The sequence below is a fragment of the Pogoniulus pusillus genome, chromosome 25, assembly GCF_015220805.1.
Source record: "Pogoniulus pusillus isolate bPogPus1 chromosome 25, bPogPus1.pri, whole genome shotgun sequence".
Classification (NCBI taxonomy): Eukaryota; Metazoa; Chordata; class Aves; order Piciformes; family Lybiidae; genus Pogoniulus; species Pogoniulus pusillus.
Window position 1 is genome coordinate 10482216 of NC_087288.1, and position 8999 is coordinate 10491214.

Sequence of the window (8999 nt, forward strand, 5' to 3'; positions counted from 1 at the left end):
TCAGGTCAGCTAACTGAACCAGTCTTGAATTAAGTTTTTGCTGATTATTGTTCTTACTGAAACCAGCCCACACTTCCAGTGCTGTGTCCAGTTCTGGGCTCCTCAATTCAAGAGAGCTGTTGAAGTACTGGAAGGTGTCCACAGGAGGGCGCCAAAGCTGTTGAGGGGCCTGGAGCACAGCCCTGTGAGGAGAGGCTGAGGGAGCTGGGGGTGTGCAGCCTGCAGAAGAGGAGGCTCAGGGCAGACCTCATTGCTGTCTACAACTGCCTGAAGGGAGGCTGTAGCCAGGTGGGGTAGGTTCCTCTTCATGTTTACGTGAAACATCCTATGCCTCAGTTTCCACCCATTACCCCTTGTCCTGTCATGAGACACTGCAAGCCACTGACTCTCTCAGCCACTTAAAAAGGAAACTTCTAGACACTGCTTTAACACTGACCAAGAAAAAGAACCACTAGGACGTTGGTGTGGCAGTGAAAGATGGCTAAGACCTGTTCTGCAGAGCCTTTAATATTAACTAAATTAAAAGTAAGATGAATGCAAGTTAGGAAAGTCCAGGAAAACAGCTCCCAGGAGGTAATGGTGACATTTTCTAGGGATTTTTAGGCTGTGTCTCTGATTGCCATGGAGAGCAATAGGAGATGTAATGCACACCTAGGCTACAGGTATGCATATATTTTTCACAAAGAAAAGAGGTTGATCTCTGTTTGAGGACTGAACTCCCATCATCTGGAAGACAGGACTTTTCTTTTTAGAGGTAACAAACTTTATGTTTCTGGCAGCAGATCCAAGGTAAGCAATTTTCCAGCTCCTTTGTGTTTCAACTTTTTGACTCCAATTCACTTTGCTAGTCTCAGAACACAGCATTTATACGTACCACGAAATCTCAAGTTACCTACAGCTTTGATGCATATGATACCAGATAAATCATTGCAAATACACATATATATTTGTGTATTACTCTTCCCTAAGGAAATGAGTCCATGCAATCACATACTTTATCTCCTTCTAACTTTTGAAATCTTTCCCAGATGTCAACCACATTTGATGAAGGCTTACGGGTCACAGATAGCTAAGTTCCTAGAAATACAGTGATAATCAGCAGCTGAAACAGGAGGGCAGGGTGACTTTTGCAATGAAACCCTCTGTGTAGCAGTAGGAAACTGGCCAAAGAGCATGCAGGAGCTAACTGGACAGTTGTGCTAGAAGCAGTTCTTAAAAGACATGACAAGTATCTGCCTCATTAATTGTCAAAAGCTTTTACAGCTCAAGAAATGTAATGAATAGAAGGAAATAACTCTGAAGGCAGTTGTGTGTGGCTTGACCCACTGCTTACAGATCAGCCCATTCAGGAAATGCTAGTTGCTTTCCCCTGGAGCTTGCTAGTGCACAGGAGAATTGACTTTATGCATGTTCCTTTGTCACAGTTCTGTCTGTGCCATGGAAAGCAATTTCATACGTGGCAGAAAGAAGCATAATGTGCCACCAATTCACGTTCAGTTGCACAAGTGGCAGACCTCTTCTTTGAGCTGTTAGCCTTTTAATGCTTCATCTGGGGGAAGGACAAAACTCTAAGGCATGTTCTCCGCAAAGAAACAAGGTCTGTATTTGTAATTAGTTAAAAACTAAATGAGGGAATAACAAAAACAGATTAGCACCTTTCCTTAGCCTCTGGGTTCCTGTCAAAGGTCATCAGCGAGAACCTCTAATGGATTTGACTCTAATTAGCCAAGGTAGAGCACTTGTGTACCAGAATAAATCACATATATCCTTAAAAAGAGCACCAATAACAAAACTTCATGAAATCACCTTATCCTTGATTTCCCAAATCAAAGGCACCTAAATGCCCATTTCCAGTTAACACAACAAAATAATTATTTTAGACCTTGTCCTGAAATTTACAGCTGTGACATTTATTAATTAGATATCCTTTTCTAATTGCTACAAAACATGAACTAGAAGAAATAATTTTCATTTGTAACTTTTTGGGTTTTGTTTTGTTTTTGTTTTTAAAGATGCAAGGTGGATTTAAGAACCTGTCTACATTTTATTGCACTACAAACCACACAGCCAAAACAAACAGCGCAGAGGGATTGGTACTGGGTCTCCAAGTTTCCTTAGAACTAGAAAAAGTAATTGCAACAAGATTGGTGTATTTGTCCACAGAATAATACTACATGAATGTCTGCCTTACTGTCATTTTCAAAAGGAGTGAAAACAAGCTGATTTATGGTGCATAAAAAGCCTAATATTATTGTAACATGTATTTGGGTTGCTTTTGCTTTGTATCGTAGAATCATAGCATCAACTAGGCTGAAAGAGACCTCCAAGCTCAGCCAGTCCAACCTAGCACCCAACCCTATCCAATCAACCAGACCATGGCACTAAGTGCCCCAGCCAGGCTTTGCTTCAACACCTCCAGGGATGGTGACTCCACCACCTCCCTGGGCAGCCCATTCCAATGCCAATCACTCTCTCTGCCAACAACTTCCTCCTAACATCCAGCCTAGACCTCCCCTGGCACAACTTGAGACTGTGTCCCCTTGTTCTGTTGCTGGGTGCCTGGCAGAAGAGACCAAAACCCACCTGGCCACAGCCTCCCTTCAGGTAATTGTAGACAGCAATGAGCTCTGCCCTGAGCCTCCTCTTCTCCAGGCTGCACACTCCCAGCTCCCTCAGCCTCTCCTCATAGGGCTGTGTTCCAGGCTCCTAGGTGGTGCAGGAAGCTGTCTTGAGTGCCCCTGGAGAACATTCACAGTATCACAGTATTATCAAGGTTGGAAGAGACCTCACAGATCATCAAGTCCAACCCTTTACCACAGAGCTCAAGGCTAGACCATGGCACCAAGTGCCACGTCCAATCCTGCCTTGAACAGCTCCAGGGACGGCGACTCCACCACCTCCCTGGGCAGCCAATTCCAGTGTTGTTGATGTTTTAGTTTGGTTTGGATTATGTTTGTTTGTTTTTAATATATATATCCAATCAACTAGACCATGGCACTAAGTGCCTCATTCGGCCTTTTCCTGAACACCTCCAGGGACAGGACTCCAACCCCCCTGCCAGTGCAGGTCACACAAGAACACATCCAGGGCTGAAAAGTCTTCAGTAAAGGAGACTCCACAACCTCGCTGGGCAGCCCGTGCCAGTGACATACCTCTAAGAGCAAAAGAGTTGGGTTTGGTCTAGTAAAAACTATCTTACTGCTTATCCTGATTTGTGTAGGAAAGCATTTTTGCCCTGTATTTACTGGCTCTTCCTGCTGATGTTTATTCCTGGCTATTATTATTATTCCTGTTCCATAGGTGATATAGCATCATATATAAGAAGAACAGCATGTCTATCTTATTTTGAAAGGGACTGCTTGTAGAGTTTTTGTTGGCCAAAATCAGCTTTTGTATTTCTCCCAGGAAAGAATGTGCTACCCCCACTTGACACAGTGCATTATGAATATACAGTAAGCCTTTGAAGATTTCAGGCAATCCACTCAGTTTCCCCTAACCTTCCTTTATTCAGCATCCCTGGTCTCTCAAACCATTTCTACAAGGCATAGTGTATTACATTTTTTCTGTGTGGAAAAATGGATTCTTTGTCATTCAAGACGTGGTTTTAGGCCTATAATTTCCTTCAAGTGAGCACAATTCCGCTAACAGCAGTATATTATTTTGACAGTAAGTCAGTTGGCATAAGACTTCATTGTGTATGCCTTTTGTTTATATAATCCTTCCTAACAGTAACAAGGTGTTTACTGTTCAGCAAACACATTTTATTTTAACTGCCAACAGTAAAACTGTCTGATAAAGTTTGATTTAGCTAAAGAAAGCAAGTTTTCATTTAGCCCAAATAAATCTATGGTGCTATAGACAGCTGTTTGGAATACATAATCCCCCAAGCTCTTATAGCAAGGCAACTCCTGCTATTGAATGAGCGAGAGAGAGCAGGCTCAGCTGTTCAGGATGTGCTCCATTACAACTGTAATCTATAGCATCGCCCTGCCATATTGTGAAAGCATTACTCACATTCATCAGCAGTGAAGCAAATACTCCTCTGACAGATGCTCTGCAGACTGACAGCTGACACCCTAAGCTGAGCTCTATAGATTTTTCACTGAACACGTCCCACAGCCCCAATCTGGCTGTCTGCTTCTCCCTGCTCTCCTGTAAAGAGATCAACATCTAATACCCACTCTGTGAGATTCTCAGGCAGCTAACTGTCTCCGAGCGGAACAAGGTCACATCTTAGAGAGACGACCAACACAGACACTTCTCAAAACAACAGCATTTTGCTGCTTGAAAGCAAGAAAAAGTCATAAGCCTAAAGATATTTTTCTTCCATTTTATGGCTGATTTTATCCTGGAGAAGTTTGCTAAAGAAACACTATTTTAAGGCTGACATTATAAAGATTTTTTGACAGCAACAGGGGAGAAATTGCTGCTCTGTCACAGGGCAGCATGGGAATTCTCAACAGAGAAAAACTCGAAAGAGTTGCCTGTAGCAAATGCAAGGAAAAGAAGACTCAAATACTTCCTGCTAAAATCAGAGCATAGAGTGAGTGTGTGTACACAGGCAGAGGTCAGGGCACGCATGATGAGCCAGTGCTGCACTTCCACTTCAAATAAAAAGCTGCAGACTTAATCATTTTATGGTAACAGCTACAGCAATCTTCTAACCTTAACCTCAAAGCACTGGTAGTTTACCTCCTTTTTCCCCCCTTCCTTTCTCATTTTGCAGGACTGCTTCCTCAACCCTGCTTCTGCTCCCACTGAAGGCAGTAGCAGAACTCCTGCAATTCACTGAGAACAGGAGCTGGCCCATAAAGTGGTTGTGGTTTGGAAAATGCTTTCAGGAATGGTAATGAGTTCAAAGCTGAAAACCAGTTAGTTACCTACAAGAAACAGAAGGAACAAGAACAGAAAAGAACACAAGCTGGGTTTGAAGTGTAGCAAGGGAAGTTTAGATGTGATTTCTGTACTGGAATTCAGGGGAAGCTGGGTGGGGTTTTGTTCTCTGTTATTATTTGTGCTATCTTCAAACGGTCCAGATACCAAGACTATAATCTTACATTAGATCTGGGAGTCCCTGGAAGAGCAGCTAGCTCTGCTTCTTATTTTCATTCTGCCACAGCACACATTAGGTGGAAAGACAAACAGATGTGCATGCCTTCTTGCAGAAGGATTACCAGAGTAGGGTTAATTGAAAAGAATTCCTGCTTCTGACTGGGCAGCTTTACATTTTGAAAGCACATCTTGTGGCCACTTTGCGACTTTCAGTGTGTTTGGTTGGACTTTGCCTTTAAACTCACATTGCATTAGAGTTTTGTAAATGATTATGTGATAATCAAATGAAAGCTACTCATTAAAATGTGGTGAGTTGACCTTGGCTGGATACAAGGTGCCCATCAAGCCACTCCATCACTCCCCTTTAGCAGGACAGACAAGGGGAGAAAAACTCATGGGTCAAGATAAAGGCAGTGCAATAAAGCAAAAGCAAAGGCTATGTGGAAGCAAAAGAAAACAAAAACCTATTCTCTACTTCAGATCAGCAGGAAATGTCCAGCCAGGTCACAAGAAACAGGATTTCAGTATTTGTAGCTGCTGCTCCAGAACACAAAAGTCATAATAACAAATGCTCCCTCTTTCCCCCCTTTCTCTTAGCTTTAGTTGCTGAGCAGACATAGCATGGTATATCTCTTTGGTCAGTTTGGCTCACCTGTCCTGGCTATGTCCTCTCTCAAGATCTTGCCCACCCCTAACCTCTTAGGGAGGGAGGAATGTTGAAGAGACAGCCTCGATGCTGTCCAAGCACTGCTCAGCAGCAGCCAAAACACTGGTGTGTTATCAACACCTTTCTAGCTGCCAATACAAAGCACAGCATTATGAGGGCAGCTATGGGGAAATTAACTCCATCTCATCCAGGCCCATTAAATGCCTTGCAGGAGAGGGAGGCAAACAGCTATGTGCCGGTAACTTGGCTGTGAAGATAGGTAATGTCATGGCAAATATTTTGGATCATCTGTTAAATTGATTTTCTCTGTCTTCCACAAACTGCTGAGTGCTCTAACTGTTGAGTACACCATGATGTGCAAGAGAGCAGACTCCCTGTGTCTCTGCATGCTCACACTAGAAATTCCAGTCATCTCTGCAATGCCAGTCCTGGTAACAATGAAAATTCTTCTAGAAAACACTTCTCTTCAGCAATAGTTACTAAAAATTGCAACGTGATTTTCCTTCCTTCCTCTTTCTTTCTTTTTCCAGCCAAGTTGGAAGAAATACAACAGCCAAGTGGATGTAACTGAATTTGCACTGCACATCTCAGTGTACAGTGTCACGGAACTGTTTGGACACTTGCATCAGAATCAGGCCAGCAATGTTCTTGGTTCATTTCAGCTTAGCTACTGCTACACCTGAATATGTATAGTGTATCTAACTTATAAATGAGGAAGATATTTTACAGGATCACACTGTTGTTATGTAAATGTATGCCAATATTCAATCAATAAAGCCATTAAAATGTGCTGCTTTGTACAAGAGGATATCCAAATCTCTTCAGTGTATATTGCTTAAAGTGAATGATAGTGCAACCCCAAAGAAAGAACAGACAAAGAGCAAATCTGTCCCTCAAGGAGGTGTGAGACACAGGTGGCCCACAGTCAGATTGCCCAAGCCATGGACCTCATCGTAAAATCAACCCAACAGTTCAGAGATTATGTCTCATTTTATCGGTCCTCTTGGAGCCAGAACAAACAGTTTTTACAGGGCCCTGCTTCACCTTTCAAGCCCTTAGACACTGTTACTGAAGAGCAATTACCTATTTGATAGTAAACATCACCTTCAATGATCATTCTCCTGCTGACACTGACATTAAGCTCCAAACAAAAAATTCTGACCATAAATGGTTTAACAGCTGCAGTTAGGTTGATAACACAGCCTGCTCCAAGTAGAGGAGATGAAACAGTTTGAAGTAAATCTAGTAAGCCTCTAGCGTGATTTATGCCTTGAGAAACACTGTACCCATGAATCTGTCTAAATACAGGCTGATGCAGGCCACCTTCTAGGAATAAATACACATGAGTAAAAGTACAGGGCAGCTTGTTTTTATCTAGTTCCACAGCAACCTAATAACAATGTTTGATTTTTCAAAGAAGCTTTCCAATGAGGATTTCAAGGCTTTTCTCTCTGTGATGATGCCATTTCACAAAGGGTAAACAAGGATTTTAAATAGCTGACTGCTTAGAGTCAGCTTTGTCCAGCTCTTGACCTTAACACAACTGCAGCAAAGGTTCTTGTTAATTCTGAGAAGACAGCTCTGTGTTCATATTTGCCAGAGTATGCAGGCATCTTAGGGACTTTGTGCCAAGGCCACTATTGGCATCTGGCCTGCAGCCTCTAGAGTTCCCTGCTGAATCAGAGATTGCTGCATGGCCCTGGAATGCTCCATTTTGCCTGGAAAAGTAAGCATAGGGTGGCAGAGAGGAGAAGGAATTCATAGTCGATGCTGAGACTCATCATCATCCTACCAGGAAGCACTGGAGACAGTGCATATGCTCCCTTGGTCCCTCCATCAGAGCAGAGAGTTTGATATAGGATGTTCCCAAAACGCTGCTTCTTTTTCAACCCCCTGTAGCAGGAAGCTAGCAAGAGAACCAGAAAGGGTACAGACAGCCAACAGCACCAGCACCCAGTATCAGCACACCAGTTATGAAACAAAGCACTTGAGGATGCAGTTGGAGAGCATACATGCACCAGCAAACCCAAACACAAATGACCTTCTCAGCAATGTTGTTCCTCAGGCTTGCAGATGATGAGGGCCCCAAATAAGCCAGTGAACGTTATCAGCTTCCTATTAGACACAAGGACTTCAATAACAATGTGCCTATTGCTCTAAGCATCCTGAATGCTTGGGTCAGGCTGAGCTTGGCTGGCTACGACTGGCTGTACAACAGATGTCGTGGAAAACATCCACACAGGCACGCAGCATGGCTGCAACAACAACAGTCCAAGAAAACTCTCAGCTCCTTGATGATTTCAAGCATACAAAAAGAAGCAAAGTTTGAAGGCCTGGCACCAACCTTCAGGAAAACTACCTTGGGACCTAAAGTACATGAAAGATTTTGACTGATGCTGTGTAGGAGGGTGAGTTTTCATTCTGTTGTAGTGAAATACACAATCATTAGCACCTGAGAAGTAGACAAATGTCTCCAAATACCTCATTTGGGGGTTATTTTTCCCATAGACAAGACATACTCAGAAATTTCTCAGAAGAATGTAGCCTTCATTATATCTACCTCTACCATTTTATGGATTATATAGAGAGAGACATTCTTTGGATTTTCAGTCAGCAGGAAGTAGTTGCATAGAATTAAACAGTTTAAACAACCAGAACTTGGAAAATAGGTGTTTTAAAAGAGGATGGATGAGGTACTTAATGCTAAGGCTCCATAAGCAGAGTTATAATTTCCCTGTTTTAACAGAATCAGAGAATTAATCAGGCTGGAAAAGACCTTCAAGATCATCAAGCCCAACCCATCACATAACATCTCCCAATTAACTAAACCATGGCACTAACTGCAGCAGATGTACTCACCACGTTTGATCCCTGAGCAAGTCTCCTTTACAAAGACGCTTCCAAAACTCACGATAATGATCCCGGGGTAAAATATGACATATTCCCGGCAGAGGTGAGGAGAGAACTGAGTTGCTGCTGCTGAGCTAGGGCAAGCTGCACACACGTGGCCGCGGTGATTCCCAGTTAATGAGCTGCAAATGGGTGCTGCTGCAGGTGCAGGCTCGGTGCAGAAATGCTCCGTGCAGAAAGGTGGTTTCTAAATCACCCCCCATGAAATACATCATTCTGAAAATGAAACTGGCCAACAGGCACTAGCACCAACGTTCTGGCCAAAGAATTCAAAGCTTCCTGCCTCCTGTGACCATGCAGGCACCTTGAGGGGCAGCACAAGACACCTGACGTGGTGCTAAGCCCTTAGCTCGCAAGGCTTTACTGGGGT

General features: G+C 43.1%; 1 long non-coding RNA gene across 2 annotated transcripts in view; it reads right to left on the bottom strand.

Moving 5' to 3' along the window:
• LOC135186579 (uncharacterized) overlaps positions 1 to 8689 on the bottom strand; it is a 54181-nt gene extending 45492 nt beyond the window's left edge. For both annotated transcript variants that reach the window (XR_010307036.1, XR_010307035.1), the window contains exon 1: positions 8579 to 8689. This is a non-coding gene — a long non-coding RNA (uncharacterized LOC135186579). The remainder of the gene's footprint in view (positions 1 to 8578) is intronic.
• Positions 8690 to 8999: the final 310 nt, after the last annotated feature.